This window comes from Episyrphus balteatus, chromosome 2 (assembly GCF_945859705.1).
Source record: "Episyrphus balteatus chromosome 2, idEpiBalt1.1, whole genome shotgun sequence".
NCBI lineage: Eukaryota > Metazoa > Arthropoda > Insecta > Diptera > Syrphidae > Episyrphus > Episyrphus balteatus.
The window spans coordinates 115,426,540-115,442,658 of record NC_079135.1 but is presented as its reverse complement, the minus strand read 5'-3'; the positions used below and the strand labels follow the sequence as shown (position 1 = coordinate 115,442,658).

Here is a 16,119-nt window from a genome sequence, read left to right as displayed (position 1 = left end):
TTTTGTGGTAAGATATATTTGGCAAACAAAATAATCTTATAAAAAATACGTTTGTATACTTTTGAAAGCTTTATGGGGTTATATGCTTAAAAATTTGTTGAGCATTTGCATGAACTTTTTACTGTAAAGAGGAAATGTGGTTCAGTAGAATACGGGTCTTTCTGATTTTGTTAAAAAAAAAAAACAAAATTTATAAATTTTCGGATACCGAATGCCATTGGACGTGACCAAATTGTCACCTATACCAAGAATTTAAAAAAGAGCTTCTTAATAAAGATGGTCATAAAAATCACCAATGGAAAGAGCAAATAATCTTCACCTGCTGTTGCTTTGAATCTTTTTTTTGAGAAATTTTATATTGATAGGCAAGTCCAAGTTGTCTTCATGATAGAAAATCATGGCCCGAAACTAGCTTCTAAAATGTTAAAAAAAAAACTATACTATCGTAAGTCAAAATCATGAGTTTTTCTTCAAAAATTGAATTTAAGATTAAAAGACTCCTAAATTTGGCTGCATTATTGGCATCACCTTGCTTAAAAGTTAAGAAAATAATTGATTGATCCAAATTATTGGGTACCTATATCTGCATCATTCAACGATTTTTGAAGAAAGTATTTTTGAAGATAGTACTTTTATTTTTTATTTCTTGTGAGTATTGCTTGCAAGTCCTATATGGAAATATCGAAACTTGCAATAAAGTTTTGTAATAACGAGTAATCAATGGTTTGCATTTTTTCGACCGCTGATAGCAGACTCTTAAAAGTGAGAATCTACAGCTTCTCAGTTTCCAAAGATTACTTTATATATGCAGAAGAGATTTAGAATATACTAAAGTTTGTATTTCTCAATTGTTTAGTAATAGGATTTGAGTCGTCTGCTTTTACCCTGTGTCTTAGGAAGTTAAGAAAAAGACATTGGACTTAAATTAGCATGAAATCACCCTTAAAATTTTTGTTCAATACTTTTCTTCAATTCCTTCAGTGCTCAACGTCACCGAATAATCTTATTGCTTTAACAATATTTTCATTAGAGTTAATGGCCGGCTAAGAAGAGTTACAATATACCTACTGTTTGTGGAGTAAACCAATAACTTGAAAGTCGGCTCTACTTTAATTCTTCGAATATTTCGTATCTCATACTTCTATCTCATGAGCTATAACCTGCGATATGTATCGTTTAAGATGGAAAAAATCTTCAAATGTCTGACAAAATAATCTCTCAATAACATTGTATAATATAGTACTTTTAACTTAATAAAGTGATGCCTAAGAATTCAACTAGTATCACTATACAAAAAAACCCGTTAAAATGATTTAAAAATTTGAAAGCGCTTATTAAAAACCACGTGTTTTTGACATAAGTTTTCATAAAATGTTTAAATAAGAAGACCTTGAAAAAGAAGATCTACCCATGTGAAATTTAATTAAATATTTGTTTAAAACTTATTTATCTTAAATTTATATCCCTATAGGTAACACTAGATACACCAAAACAGTCACACGTTTTTTTAAACTTTATCATCAAATCATAAATGGTCATTCCTAACCTTAGACTCAAATTTTCTAATGAAATCAGGCTCCTCATATATCTTATCATAAGCCAAATAAAATTTGGCACCAGTAGTCTTATTACCCATAAACTTATATAAACAACTAATAATCCTTTCTAAAACACAAATATTTAAACACAACACAATTCTAAATAGTTTTATCTTTCGCTTCTGTTATCTATCATAAGGTTAAAATCCAAGTCATAAGGGTTGCATAAACAAGAAAACCTTGAGAAGACCTTAAGAATAATAATAAAAAAAAAGCCTTAAATAAAGTTATTAAATAATAATTTATCCCAGATATAATTTGTCTGATGTATTTTTGTTTTTGTACTGAAAATAGATGTAGGTCATGGAGTCTTTTATTGTCAGTTTCATCAAAAACGTAAAAAAAAAAAAATAATAATAAATACCAACAAGCTTCACAACACTAACCTTGATAATGTTTTTCCAAAGAAGCTACTGCTGCTGGCTTTTATACAAAGCCTTTCTACAAATAAGCAAATAAAAAATATTTATTTAGCACTCGCTTTGTCCATTTATAAATCTGTCTGTCATAATCATCAACATCAGGAGGTTTTTATTCAAATATTTGAACACATGATCTGTACAAAAAAAATTAATCCTACCACAAGTATCTTCTATAGAACCCCCGATAACACGGTTTTTTTTTGTGCTGAAATTCCATAAAATTTCAGCACACACGTTATAATTGACAGAAAATGAAATTGAACCAAGAGTGAAAAATTTTGCACCACCACAATTTCATATATAATTATAACTCTCAATAAATCACAACACAAGATTCAAGCTTAATATTTCAGTTTTACCCAAATTGATAAGAGCTTTCATATTTATGATGTAGTACAACATTTTTGTGAGGTGAATTATAGCCATAGCCAGTAATTTATGACTAGCGTTGAATATTTTGTATTCTCATCTTTATTATTCGCGCAAGATAAGAATTTTAACGCCTTGAGTTTTTTTGAGTGAAAATTTTGAAAAAAAAAAAACAAAAAGAAAATTAATCAGAGAAAACACACGGTGAAACGGTAATATGGCCGCATGTGAGTTGAATATGATGGTGAAATATATTTATCTGACACTGACAGGTAGCAGATCTTGATCAAACACTTTTCAATATTATAATTTTAATTGCTGCATGTAGCAGCAACGCAGCTTCATAGTGCCTTGCAACTGTAGTTGTTATTTATCTGATGTAGTATTTTGCAATTATTTAAATATATTATCCCGTGACAATTAAATAAGAATTATATTTGACATTGTCCAATGCATAATGTCTTCGTGACAGCTTCAGAATTTTTAGCTTATAGTGGCAGTAGCAGCAGTAGCAGCTGTCAGTTTACTTTAGATATATACTGTTTTGTAAATTAGTGAAGTTGATTAAAGCTTTTGTTTTTTTTTTTTCACTGTGCTACTGTGGTTACACTCTATATTCAATATATTCACTTTCTGGTGGACATCTCTCGCTGTAAAGGTATATATTTACATACACGTCAGTTGGCCATTATGATAATTATTTATTAGTTTTTTTTTAATTTTTATTTTTAATTTTTTTTATTATTATAATTATACAATCGGTATAGAATATTACTACCTACCTTGATGTTTCCGTGCAATTTTGGGCTGAATTTCTGTCTTAATCACAAAAAAAAACACAATTGATTTTTTTTTTTTAGTATGTGGCGTACTTTTATATAGAATTGAATTTGATGATTGGTAATGGAAGACACTCAAATAGATAATAGAAGAAAAAAAAATTAAAATTTAATTAAAAATTCAAGTCACTTGTGTTCAATTAAAAAAAAAAAAAATTTGTTAGAAAAAGACCTATCCATGTGAAGTATAAGTGATGAGCATCATTAAATCTTATCATATAGATATTTCGATGGTTTCCACACAGTATTGTTGATGGTGATTAGGAAACGATTTTTTGATTTCGATGCAAGTATAGGAAAAGTACAATAAATTTATTGCAGCCATATATTGTTAGTTAATTGATTGAGATTGATTTTAAAGTGACGTATAGTAAAGTTGTGATTATTTATTTTGGTTTCTTAATGAACTTTAAGAATAATTGTTTTTTTTTTTTTCTTGTTATCCAAACACAACTTCTAGCTTAACTTCTTTTAATCAACAATTGAATTGCTATTTTTTTTTTTTTTTTTTTGTTAATATCTACGCTCAGCATTTTTGATAATTTTGTGAACTCTTGTTTTCTTTCATAAAATCCATCTTATGATCGATCAACTACATATTAATAACTCTTAAGTTCAAATAAGAGCATTTAAAAAAAAAAACTTTTAAAAAAGTACGTATACACCACAGTGTACCAAGTAATTTTTTGTTCTTTTTTTTTAATTATTTTTTATTTAATCATACATTTGTTAAATAATAAATTCAAACGATGTAAAGTTAAAAAAATTAAATTTTAGTCTACAGTTACCTGTTGATAACTCTAATCCATACATATAAGGGTTTTTCAATCGATGCATATCAATTTTGTCTTTTATTGCAAGGGTGGCAAAAAAAACTCTTTATGTTGGTACATGGATGAACAAATTTGGAGTCTTTATAGATATTTTTGATAATTGTGCAATCTTGTAATTGACAAATAATCTTTAGGGCTGTAGCAGTAACCTATAGTGTTGTTGTAGTTCATCGATCGAATGTATTTAAATTGACTATTTCAAGTTTTTAAAGATCAGCTTAGAGAATGATTTTCTGAAATATCACAGACCACGCTGAATGTTAGTCCAAAAACTGCTTTAAATTTCCAAATAAATGAAAAAAAATTTAGATCGATCTTGCTAGTTATAAAAACGATATATTGTCAACTATACAATTTTTTGAAAAGGATTTTAGAACTTTTTGTCAATAATTTCCTGAAAAAAAACATCCAGAATTTTCGTATTCTATGTACAAATTTCTAAGACATTACCAAAGATATGATCAAGTTGTTTATAACTGTAGTAAAATGAAGATCAAGAGTGCAAAAAATGTCAAAATATATATTCAAAGTTTTCAGTTTTTGTTATTGTCTTAAAAACTTATCACTGGCAAAACCAATGCATCGCAGCCTTGTTCTAAGACATTCCCTTTCATAGAACGTCAATTAAGGTGGATTGCATCTCAAAAGATCAATTTTTGTATATGTTCATGTTCATTATATGGCCATTTAAAGAAAATTTGACTTGACTTTTGATTCGTTGAAATAAGATTTTTGCAAAAATTCTTGCTTCTTAATATCCATAGTGCTTTCGAAATTGATAAATGCAATTCAAAATTTCAGAGAAATATGAGCTCTTTATATTAATGGGAAGGTCCTCCGCTTTGCAATTTTCCATTTTTACATCAAGCTTCTACAAAAAAAAATAATTTTCTTATTAATTGACTTTTTAGCAAATTTCTTTTCACATTCTTATAGGAAATTGAACGCTCTACAAAAAAGACCTTATACACTTTTTTCGTTTATCTAACCGTTGAATAGATATTTGAGGTCCAAAATCGAGAAAATCTTTAAAAATTCGTTTTTTGTTCTTAATTTTGTAACAAATTGAAAAATTATAATGATCAAACGCGCAAGACATATTCTTGTTGGAAATTGATTGTCCCACAAAAAAGGTCTTATTAACTTTTTTCATTTATCTAACCATTCAAAAGATATTCGAGGTCAAAGTTAAAAAAAAATATAAAAACATTTTATATTTTTAAAAAATTTCTAATTCACTGAAACTTCATTATTTTCAAATAAGCAAGATATATTCTTATAGGGGCTTAAACGTTCTACAAAAAATTCCTTGGCATCAAATTGATTGCTTTAACCGTTTAGAAGATGTTCGTATCCAAACCAATGCTCACTGATTTCAATAGTTTTCTTATGACCCGTATGCATTGCGATTTGGATACGAATATCTTCTAAACGGTTAAAGCAATCACTTTGATTCAGAGGAATTTTTTGTAGAACGTTTAAGCCCCTACAAGAATATATCTTGCTAATTTGAAAAAAAATGAAGTTTCAGTGAATTAGAAATTTTTTAAAAATATAAAATGTTTTTATATTTTTTTTTAACTTTGACCTCGAATATCTTTAGAATGGTTAGATTAATGAAAAAAGTTAATAAGACCTTTTTTGTGGAACAATCAATTTCCAACAAGAATATGTCTTGCGCGTTTGATCATTATAATTTTTCAATTTGTTACAAAATTAAGAACAAAAAACGAATTTTTAAAGATTTTCTCGATTTTTGGACCTCAAATATCTATTCAACGGTTAGATAAACGAAAAAAGTGTATAAGTTCTTTTTTGTAGAGCGTTCAATTTCCTACAAGAATATGAAAAGAAATTTGCTAAAAAGTCAATTAATAAAAATAAATATTTTTTTTTTGTAGAAGCTTGATGTAAAAATGGAAAATTGCAAAGCGGAGGACCTTCCCATTAATATAAAGAGCTCATATTTGGTGTGTATATTCTAGAGGGGTCTAGCAATCGATTTTTCGGAGTACCAAATCAAAAAAAAAAATTTCGATTTTTTTGACCCACCCTAATACATATGTATACTGAAAATTTAGTTTGTTGAGATCTACTCGTAACAATTTTGTACTCTCATACGAAATTATAAATTCTAATTAATAATTGTACTAAATTGATAATTCTGCCAGTTCCCACACTTTTTTTTTTGATAAAACAAACATTAAAATTCAATCCATTTAAAATTTTTTCAACCTCCACTACTCACATGGTGGGTTCAATTATAGACTCAACATTTTTTTTTTTTTGTTATTACCTATTCTTTATTTGCTAATTTGTCTGTTCTTTATTGACTTACTTGTTTGCTTCCAATCCCCAATAACAAACTGTTTTGTTTTTTTTTTTGCGTATCATATATGATTGGAAATTCCCATTATGATATCAGGTGAATTTTTAAGCTTTATGACCCTGAATAAGTTCATAGTGGCTAGAAAATAAAAATTAGACAGATTTCTAGTTTTGTGATAACTCAACTAGTTAAAATTTTTGTCTTATCTATCTTAAAAAAGAATCCTTAACTCGACCAAATCCGACACCCCCATCCAATCCCAGAAATTGAATATTTCAACTTAAAAATCTATTACAATCCCTAGAATATACGGAAATATGTCAATATTGCTGTATTTTATAATAACAGTTAGATATTTCTAATTGAGGTAGGCCCTTACGCAATAAATATTAAATTCTACCTACTCCAATCCCATTCCCAGAAAAACCGAGTTCAATGGGTTCACCCCAGGCTCGTTGTAAGAAAACGTAGTTGACAACGCATAGCGTCAACTCGATGTACAAAGAGTGGGAATACACTCTTACAATCTATATGCCCATAAGGTATCTGATATGACAGACAAAAAGAAGAAGAAACAAAAAAAATTAATGCAAACACGTGCAATTATTTTACCGTCAGCGTCACACTGTCACCTACTCTTGTGACTTGCATTAATCTCCGTCTACACTAATAATATTAAGTTTTATTATCAACCCCGTTCACACTCGCTCTTATTTGCGGATTCCAATAAAAATGAAGTGAAGTGAAGTGAAGACTGACGCGACTTGCAATTCTTCAACTTCTGTTCAATAAAACGAGATTCTTTAAACCAGACGCCTCTCTCTCTCCATACAGAGTTGGTAAATATACACGTTATGGTAGGTTTTTATATGGGACTTGGGAGATATGTAAATTGTAAAAAAAAATGGTAATTCGTGCAGGTCGTCATTTGTTTTATCAGATTTCTCATTTATTTCAACTTTTTCTGTTTAAATTTTTGTTTTTGTTTATTTATTTTTTTTTTTTTTTGTTTAAGGGTCAATTTTTCAATAGTCAGATAAACCTCAGATAGAGCTTATTCCTAGGAATAAAAGTTTTTTTTATATTGACATTTATTCTTCTGATAGTCTAACTGACGATTGAAAAATCAGAGCTAAGAAAATAAAACTAAATTGAATATTGAGTCGCACAAGCACCGAGAGTGTATAAGTCAGTAGTTAAAGTTTAGACATAGACACATTGATAGCTTTCAATATTAATGATCTTACAGAATTTATAATAATTTGTTTCGGAAGTAGTCAGGGAAATTCAAATGTAACAATTGTTACAACTGTCATGGTTTTCAGCTAAAGAACGCGCGGAACTTCAAAATATGAAGTTAATTTTTTATTTTTTGCAATTGAATACTATTTTCTATAGATATATCCACTTAAATGCGATATATTTTCATAACAAAAGAATCTGACAGAGCAATATTCAGCGTGCGATTTCTATTGTTATAATTGGAGATTTGGAGAGGAGGAAAATAAAAAAATTGCTAATAGTTTTTGTTTACCACCCGCTTTTCACTTCCACTGGTGATGTGATGTGTCTCTCACATTCTGATTTTGATTTTCCTTTCATTTTTATTTTAGTTCCGGTAAAAATTGTGAAATTACGTTTTTGTTCGTTTTATTTCGATTATGTTAATTTTTCTGGTGTTTTTTGTTCGTTATTGGAGATCTTTTTTGTTTGGAAGTTTAAAACAACTATTTGATTTGTAAGTAGTTTTTTTTTTTAAACAGAGGAAAAGACCACCTAAAATTAAGCTGATTTCTGAATGATTTTTTGTCAAGATGACTTCTATCTTAAATTAAGTGGATTTCCGCTAAGTCTTCTTATTTTAATTTAAGCCTTCAATTTTTAAAATAAGAAGATTTTCATCTTAAATTAAGTGGATTTCCGCTAATTTAAGATGGAAATCATATTGGAAAAAATCATGCTGAAATCCGCTTAAATTTAGGAGGTCTCTTTCTTCGTGTAGGGTTGAAGGATTCAACCTGTGGTTTGCCCCCAATGCAAAAGGTTTTAGTCAAGAAGTTTGGTTTTCTTATTCCATTAATCACAAGAAAATCTTTTATTCCAAATTGACTATTCTACGTTAATTTGCAGCCAATTCATTAATTAGTTGATTTCACTAACGAATTCATACCTCATTTTTGTTTTTCCTATAAGTTTAATCTTTCTACAAATTAAAAAAAAACCAGTAGACTATGTATGGGAACTTGAACTTGGTTTTGTCAATGTTTCATTATTTTTTTTTTCATCTTATCAATGCGAGGGTGTGAATTAATTTTATAACTCTACGAAAAAAAAAAACGTATCTCTTTATGATACAACCTCATAAATTAACTCCTTAAAAAGTTACGAATACAAACAAGAACAAATTTACTTAGAAGCTACACGAGGTTTTTTTTTTTTATTATTTAAAGAATTTTTAAGAAGACGCCAAAGATTATCTCTTGTTTTCTACAATTTAAACAGGAAAAATGACAGGTTTTAAATTTTATTTTTTGTTGTTTATATTCTTTCAAAAAATCACACGCGTTTTAGAGGTGAAAAAAATAAGAAGAAAAAGATTATGTACATAGTATTCTTTGGCACATGTTTCTTTTGAATGATGTTATCTTTTGCAGAAAAAAATGATAAAATTATGTACCTTTGAGGATTAAAACGATTTTTTGAATATAATCTACTGAATGTGCGTTCTTTTCAACAGTTGCTATTTAAGACTAGAACAAAGTAATTAAAATTAAATTTTGTTTTTTAAACTCGCATAGAGTTTGTTATAATTAATAAAAAAAAAAAACTTAAAACACATGGGATAAATATAATTTATATTGCAACTCCTTAATTTTGGAGGATTTCATTTGAGAAATAGGCAAGTGAATTTAGTGAATATAAAAATTTGGTGTTTCGATCCTTAGTATTTCAAATTATGTACTATGTTTTTGTGAATTTTTTTATGAATTTTAAATGAAGTTACTTGTTAATTTTTTTTTTTTAATTTGTTAAGTATCATACATAACATATGTATAATAAATTAGTCGGTTTTATTATATTATCAGAAAAAAGTGTTCGAATAATTGCTTAAAAATATTGATCAAATAAGAAAAGTGAAAAATTAATAAAAATGCCGCATTTAACATTTTTTAAGAGCACAGACTAAAAAAGAAAGCTTCAAAATCCTTAAGTCTTAATTTCATTCCGCATTGATTTTTGAAGTTCTTTGATTGATGTTTTTTCTTATTACAAAAAGATATTGGATTTGCAGTTTCCAAAATCACGAACGAGAAGTTTGCCGTGAGAGTCCCACCCAGTTTTTTTTTTTTTTTTTTATTTTTAGTAAAAATCATTCAATTAATCGAGGTACTCGCTTTTTGTTACTGACAATAATTATGTACAATGCTTTTAGTCATAATGAAAAATACTACCACTTGTCGATTTTATAATGAGATAATAATTTATCTTGATAAATTGTCATTTCCTATGAAATTGACATCTGTCACTTAAACAACTAAGACATTGACATATTAATTGTCACTTATCGCCCACATAGTGCAGTGAAGAATATATTAAAATTTTGATGTGTCATTTTAATAAAATTTTGATAATTTTAATCAACTTATAATCATATACAACACGAGTCATTGCCAAATGAACCCGATATTATCTATTAAGGACCTTTTCGGATAATTCAGTTTACATATTTTTTTTGTGTATTTTGGTCCATTTTTCGGAACTATGAAGTTGCTTCAATTTCGTTTTTGAGTTTTTTTAAATGAAATCTTCGTTTACGAAAGCATTTATGGTAGCGGCAATAATTTTCAAAATTATTGTTTGAAAAAAAAAAATCCTTGATTTACTACTGCTGAAGTGGATTGGTTTGAAGAAAAAATCGATCAGTCAATGTCTCCATTATTCTAAATATATGTGCCTATTATTAAACCTTTTAGTTTCAAAAATATGAATTGCATGGGTGTCATCTCCTTTATACTACATCACTAAATGTTAATAATGGAAAATCAAGTACAATCAAAGTTTCATGTTTTATTGAGCCGAATAAACGGTTTTAGCAAAAAGAGCTAATCATAAAACCTTGAAACTAATAAAAAAAAAAAACAAAAATAAATTTTAACAAATTATTATTTATTGCAATTTTTAAATGACCATCGCCATAGTCAAAAAATATTTGATTGTTTGCCAAAAAGCCGACACAAAGAATTTTTTCCAGTTTTAACTACTTTGTTAATTTTTGCTGATTGTTATGAAATTCACGATTTTAATCATAGCAGCTGTGTGCGGTTTCAAATATAATGTATTTTGATTGAAATTTATGTTGCATATAAATTTGATATTCAAAAAATCAGTCTTAATAAGTTGTTTTTTTTTTTTAAAGATTCTTTTGAAAATATCTACGTTTGTACATATTATACAGGGTGTCCCAAAAGTAATGGTTCAAACGAAGTATGCTGATAGGGGACCTTAAGGGCTCTCAGAATTTGGTAACTTGTTCATCCTAAATCCTTAAGGTTTTCGATTTAATGCGATTCTTGTGAAATTTCGAAAAATCCTTACTTTGCAACAGTATTTTGCTTCCTGCGCTCATAATTGATTTTTGTTTTTTAAAATTCTTTTACAAAAACATTGCCAAATAATTAGGAAAAATTAATTAATCAAAATATTTTTTATTCCATACGCCATTTCGCTGCAAATTAACTAACATTTTCAAGTTTTATAAAAAATCTATTTCTAACTTTTATTTGAGAGCAACATCGCAAAAAAAATTTGTACGGTGTGAGAATGGTTTATTATTTTAAAAAGTTGCCCTGTTATTCTAGTTTTCAAAAATGTATAAAAGTTTCCAAAGTTGCAGTTAGATCACAAAATATTACAATTTGAATTCAACAAAACAGGGATTTTCAGAGCAAAAATACAAACAAAAATAGAAACTTTTGTTTAAAGAAAAATAAACAAATAACAGTTCGAGAAAATGTGTTTATTTTTGGTTGTTTTTTGTTCTGAAAAACCGTGTTTTGTTGAATTCAAATTGTAATATTTTGTGATCTAACTGCAACTTTGGAAACTTTTATACATTTTTGAAAACTAGAATAACAGGGCAACTTTTTAAAATAATAAACCATTCTCACACCGTACAAATTTTTTTTGCGATGTTGCTCTCAAATAAAAGTTAGAAATAGATTTTTTATAAAACTTGAAAATGTTAGTTAATTTGCAGCGAAATGGCGTATGGAATAAAAAATATTTTGATTAATTAATTTTTCCTAATTATTTGGCAATGTTTTTGTAAAAGAATTTTAAAAAACAAAAATCAATTATGAGCGCAGGAAGCAAAATACTGTTGCAAAGTAAGGATTTTTCGAAATTTCACAAGAATCGCATTAAATCGAAAACCGTAAGGATTTGGGATGAACAAGTTACCAAATTCTGAGAGCCCTTAAGGTCCCCTATCAGCATACTTCGTTTGATCCATTACTTTTGGGACACCCTGTATAAAGTCCAAATTTGTTACTTTGAAGTTTGGGAGGTGCACCGCAGAATTAGTAGTAGATTGAATTGAAATAATTAATAAAAATTAAAAATAAATGTGTTTTAGTAAAAACATCTTTTTAATGGAGCATTTTGTAGATAAAAAGAAAAAAATCAGTTTAGCAAACAGGTGTAAAACCGAATGCATAATTTTAAGGTTCTTCAAATAGGTGAAAAAATAGCTAGAAAAAAAAATACAAAAAATATATTTATGTATGTATGTTTATTTTTTCCTCCTTGAAGAAGTTTTAATTTAAACTTAAATGGATTTTTGAAAAAAGTTAACTAAAATGAAAACAAAAGTACCAGCTTACCAAATTCTTTGATGTTAAAATTTTTAAATGGGTCAGTGGTAGAAATATTATATATTTAAGAATGCTGTTTCTGAAATCGAACTCAAATATTTTCTTTATCTAATTTATACAAATTTATCTAATTTATCTAACTTTTCTATTTACTTTCAGGTGACTTAGTGGATAATCTAAGAAGTTTCTAGTGGTAGTTTCGTTAACGTCAATATTTCAAAACGTCTCCATTTAGAATAAACAGTGTAGTGCTGACAAAAATAAGAAAAAAATAAAGGTAATTATTTTTATGGATTTTTATTTTTATTGTAATTTAATAAATAGAAAAAGTAATTTGGTTCAAAATTTTGTAGGTACTTGTCTTAAAAAAAAAAATTTGAAAGAAAAATTTTTTGTACGGGTAGAATTATTAAATTTCTACCTATTTTTATCTATAAATTTTGAGTTTAAAATTTTGAAAAAAAGCCTTAGACAAAATCAAATTTTCAACTCTGCACTCCAAAATATTCAAAATATATTTAAATTTTTTCACCTGATAAATGGATACCCAGAATATCCAGACTTTTATACATACTAATACACACAAACAATATTACAAAAAAAAATGCCTTTTGTCACCTGATTGATGATTGTTTTTTAAAAATTTGACAAATAATTGTAAATAATACAACGTTGGTGGATAGCTTTTTATAAGCGGATAATATAGAGACTTCTTATAGAATTAAACTGCCGGATGTTGGACAAATATTAATGACCCGTTTTTATTTGTACTTTTGATTGTTCTTGTTCTTTAATGCTATTCTATATACGAATATTAATAACAACAACAAAATTAACTGACTGAAAAGTTAATTAATCAAAAAGCAAAAAAATACAATAATAAATATTTGCGCAGACAAATGAATGAACATAGACATTTATATTTTGAGAGCATTATAATTGATTGTTTGAACAAGAAAGGGATTTTCCCATCAGGTTTTTATGTTTTGTTGTAAAATGTATTTTTTTTTTTTATACCAATTTGAATCTTGAAAGAATTTTATAATACCAACTTCTTTCAGGGCATTATTTTTAAACTAGTTTCTGGTATTTGTTAAGAGGAGTTGGGCTTTTATATACTTTGTGCCAAAATCAAAAGCTTTTTTTGGGATTTCCACTTGAGTCTTATTTTGTTAATTCCTATTAAATAGACTAATATTATGTCTCAGTAAAAAAAAAAATTAACAAAAATGAATGGATATTGTTTAGAGCCAAAACAACACATTCTAATTTGTAAGAAAATTTTTCGTTCTCAAACAATCATTCAGGAATTTTAATAGCTGATCACCACCTGTAAAATAGTTCAACTACACTGCATACCTTAAATCTGCAGGCAGCAGATCAAATGTTGAAAATAAAATAAAATAAAATAAGATAAAATAAAATAAAATAAAATAAAATAAAATAAAATAAAATAAAATAAAATAAAACAAAACAAAATAAAATAAAATAAAATAAAATAAAATAAAATAAAATAAAATAAAATAAAATAAAATAAAATAAAATAAAATAAAATAAAATAAAATAAAATAAAATAAAATAAAATAAAATAAAATAAAATAAAATAAAATAAAATAAAATAAAATAAAATAAAATAAAATAAAATAAAATAAAATAAAATAAAATAAAATAAAATAAAATAAAATAAAATAAAATAAAATAAAATAAAATAAAATAAAATAAAATAAAATAAAATAAAATAAAATAAAATAAAATAAAATAAAATAAAATAAAATAAAATAAAATAAAATAAAATAAAATAAAATAAAATAAAATAAAATAAAATAAAATAAAATAAAATAAAATAAAATAAAATAAAATAAAATAAACTAAAATAAAATAAAATAAAATAAAATAAAATAATTCTGGCCACAGCTTGGAACCCTTAAATTTATGATTGCTCTATATCTAAAGGAAGTGTACTAAAACGAACCAAGCCATTCACATACCGTTACATTAACGGTTTTCAATGTAGACAAACAAAATAAGCAATCTGATAAATACAAGGTGTCTTCTCAAACAAATCATTCGACGTCACTTTATTGACGTACTGCCTAGAAACAACGTGTTTAAATTAAACAGACGTGCCGTTTTTTTTTTATTTTTAAAAAGATTTAAGTTATTTAACAAAAAATGGAGGAAGGAACTTAAGTTCCGTTTGTTATTCACTACAAACTAACCTATAATAACGACCGTGAAAGCTGGTTTAATGTTTACATGCAAATTTAACTGAAAAAAAATCACATTCAAAATGTGTTCAATATTGCAGCTTTCACATATTTTTTTTTTTTTGATATATAAAAAAGTAAGTCTAAAAAATGTCACAACGCGCTTAGAGTACAATGGCACAGAACACGACATTGTGCAACGACCTTTGAATATTATCCATCAAGGAGCTTCTTAACAGCCCCCTCTGAGTGTCAGACATGAATAACAAATAAGGTAATATTATTATTATTTTCATGAGACTGTGTATGTGAATTTTTATTTTACACAATTCTCAAACTTATTTAATCAAACCACGTTTGTGTGATTTTTTTTTTTTTTTTCTTTAATATTGTACATACATATAAAATGTATTTTGGATTTTAGCCAAAGTTTAAATTTAAAACAAACATACAAACATACATTTTACCAAGAAGTCCTAGACAGTGTTTATTTATTTGTTATTTCCCATTATATGTATATTGCAATAACGCCCCATCACAATCAATGTCAAATAGAATATTATGTTATGACTTTTAATCTCACGTAAAGCACAAATAATGCACTTAACTATTATTGTACTATAACGAACTTGTTAACCCCAATTAAATTTGTATAAAACACATCATAAATAAAATAAAACGATTTGTTTTTTTATTTATAATTTATGTTTTTTTTATATACATATTTGCTTTTAAATATTTACGACACTGAATTGTAAATTCAAATGAAAATTATTTTTATAATTGTTATTCAAAATGTCATTAGAAAAATGTTAAATAATATTATTTCCGAAATGATAAATATTTTTACAATGAAACAACATAATTAATTGATAGCTGTTGTCCTGCTGTCAAGTGTTTTCAATCATTTAACCAAGTGTGATTAAGAAAATAAATAAAGTATTTTTTCTCAATAGAGAGAGAAAGAGAGAGATAGAGTGCCTTATGACATGGAATGTAATCATCAGTTAAAATATAATTTATAAATATAAAAGTAGGTACTCAAGAATTTATTTTATTTTGCACTTAGAAAAATACGTAAACAAAATAAAATATCTTTATACTTATTTTTGTGATTTCAAGTGATCTAATTGATCTTTAATTGGTATTCCTGTTGAAGTTTTCCGTAATATGTCTTATAAGAATAACAGTTTAATATAACAAAAATTTTGTAAATTCGCAACAGTCGAATTGTAGCATATCCTTCATTCCGTAGTTTTTTTTTAATACTGTTATATTTTGCGTGAAAATCTTAATCATTCAAGAGAAGGAGGTTTTACATACACGAAAGGGAAACACTATTTAAAATTAATGAAAAACACTTATAGTCTAAGAGCCGGCAGCATATTTTGGCAGTTTTGAAATAACCGAAATTCGAGTGTGCACATATCTGGATATGCACCACAGTATGTCAACGGAGGAAGTCTGGCAGTGATCTTTTTCAGCTTTCCCTTGCCAGACGCATTCAAAGTGCAGCAAAAAATCAATTTTTGGCGTTTTGGTATAACCGAATAAATGATACACCAAAAAATCATAAAAAATCCCCTGATTTCGAATCTGTGGGTACCGCAAGTTTCTTTTTCAGCTTTCCCCCCGCCAGACCGCTTTAA

At 26.8% G+C, this 16,119-nt stretch overlaps 1 protein-coding gene across 2 annotated transcripts in view; it reads left to right on the top strand.

Moving 5' to 3' along the window:
• LOC129908164 (UNC93-like protein) overlaps positions 1-16,119 on the top strand; it is a 71,409-nt gene that overhangs the window by 16,712 nt on the left and 38,578 nt on the right. The window contains exons 1-2 of one of the 2 annotated variants that reach the window (XM_055984494.1): positions 2,931-3,047; positions 12,423-12,540. The gene's annotated coding sequence lies outside the window, so the exon portion shown is untranslated. Of the gene's footprint in view, positions 1-2,930; positions 3,048-12,422; positions 12,541-16,119 lie in introns of those variants that run through there. The other variant, XM_055984493.1, reaches the window with a different exon arrangement.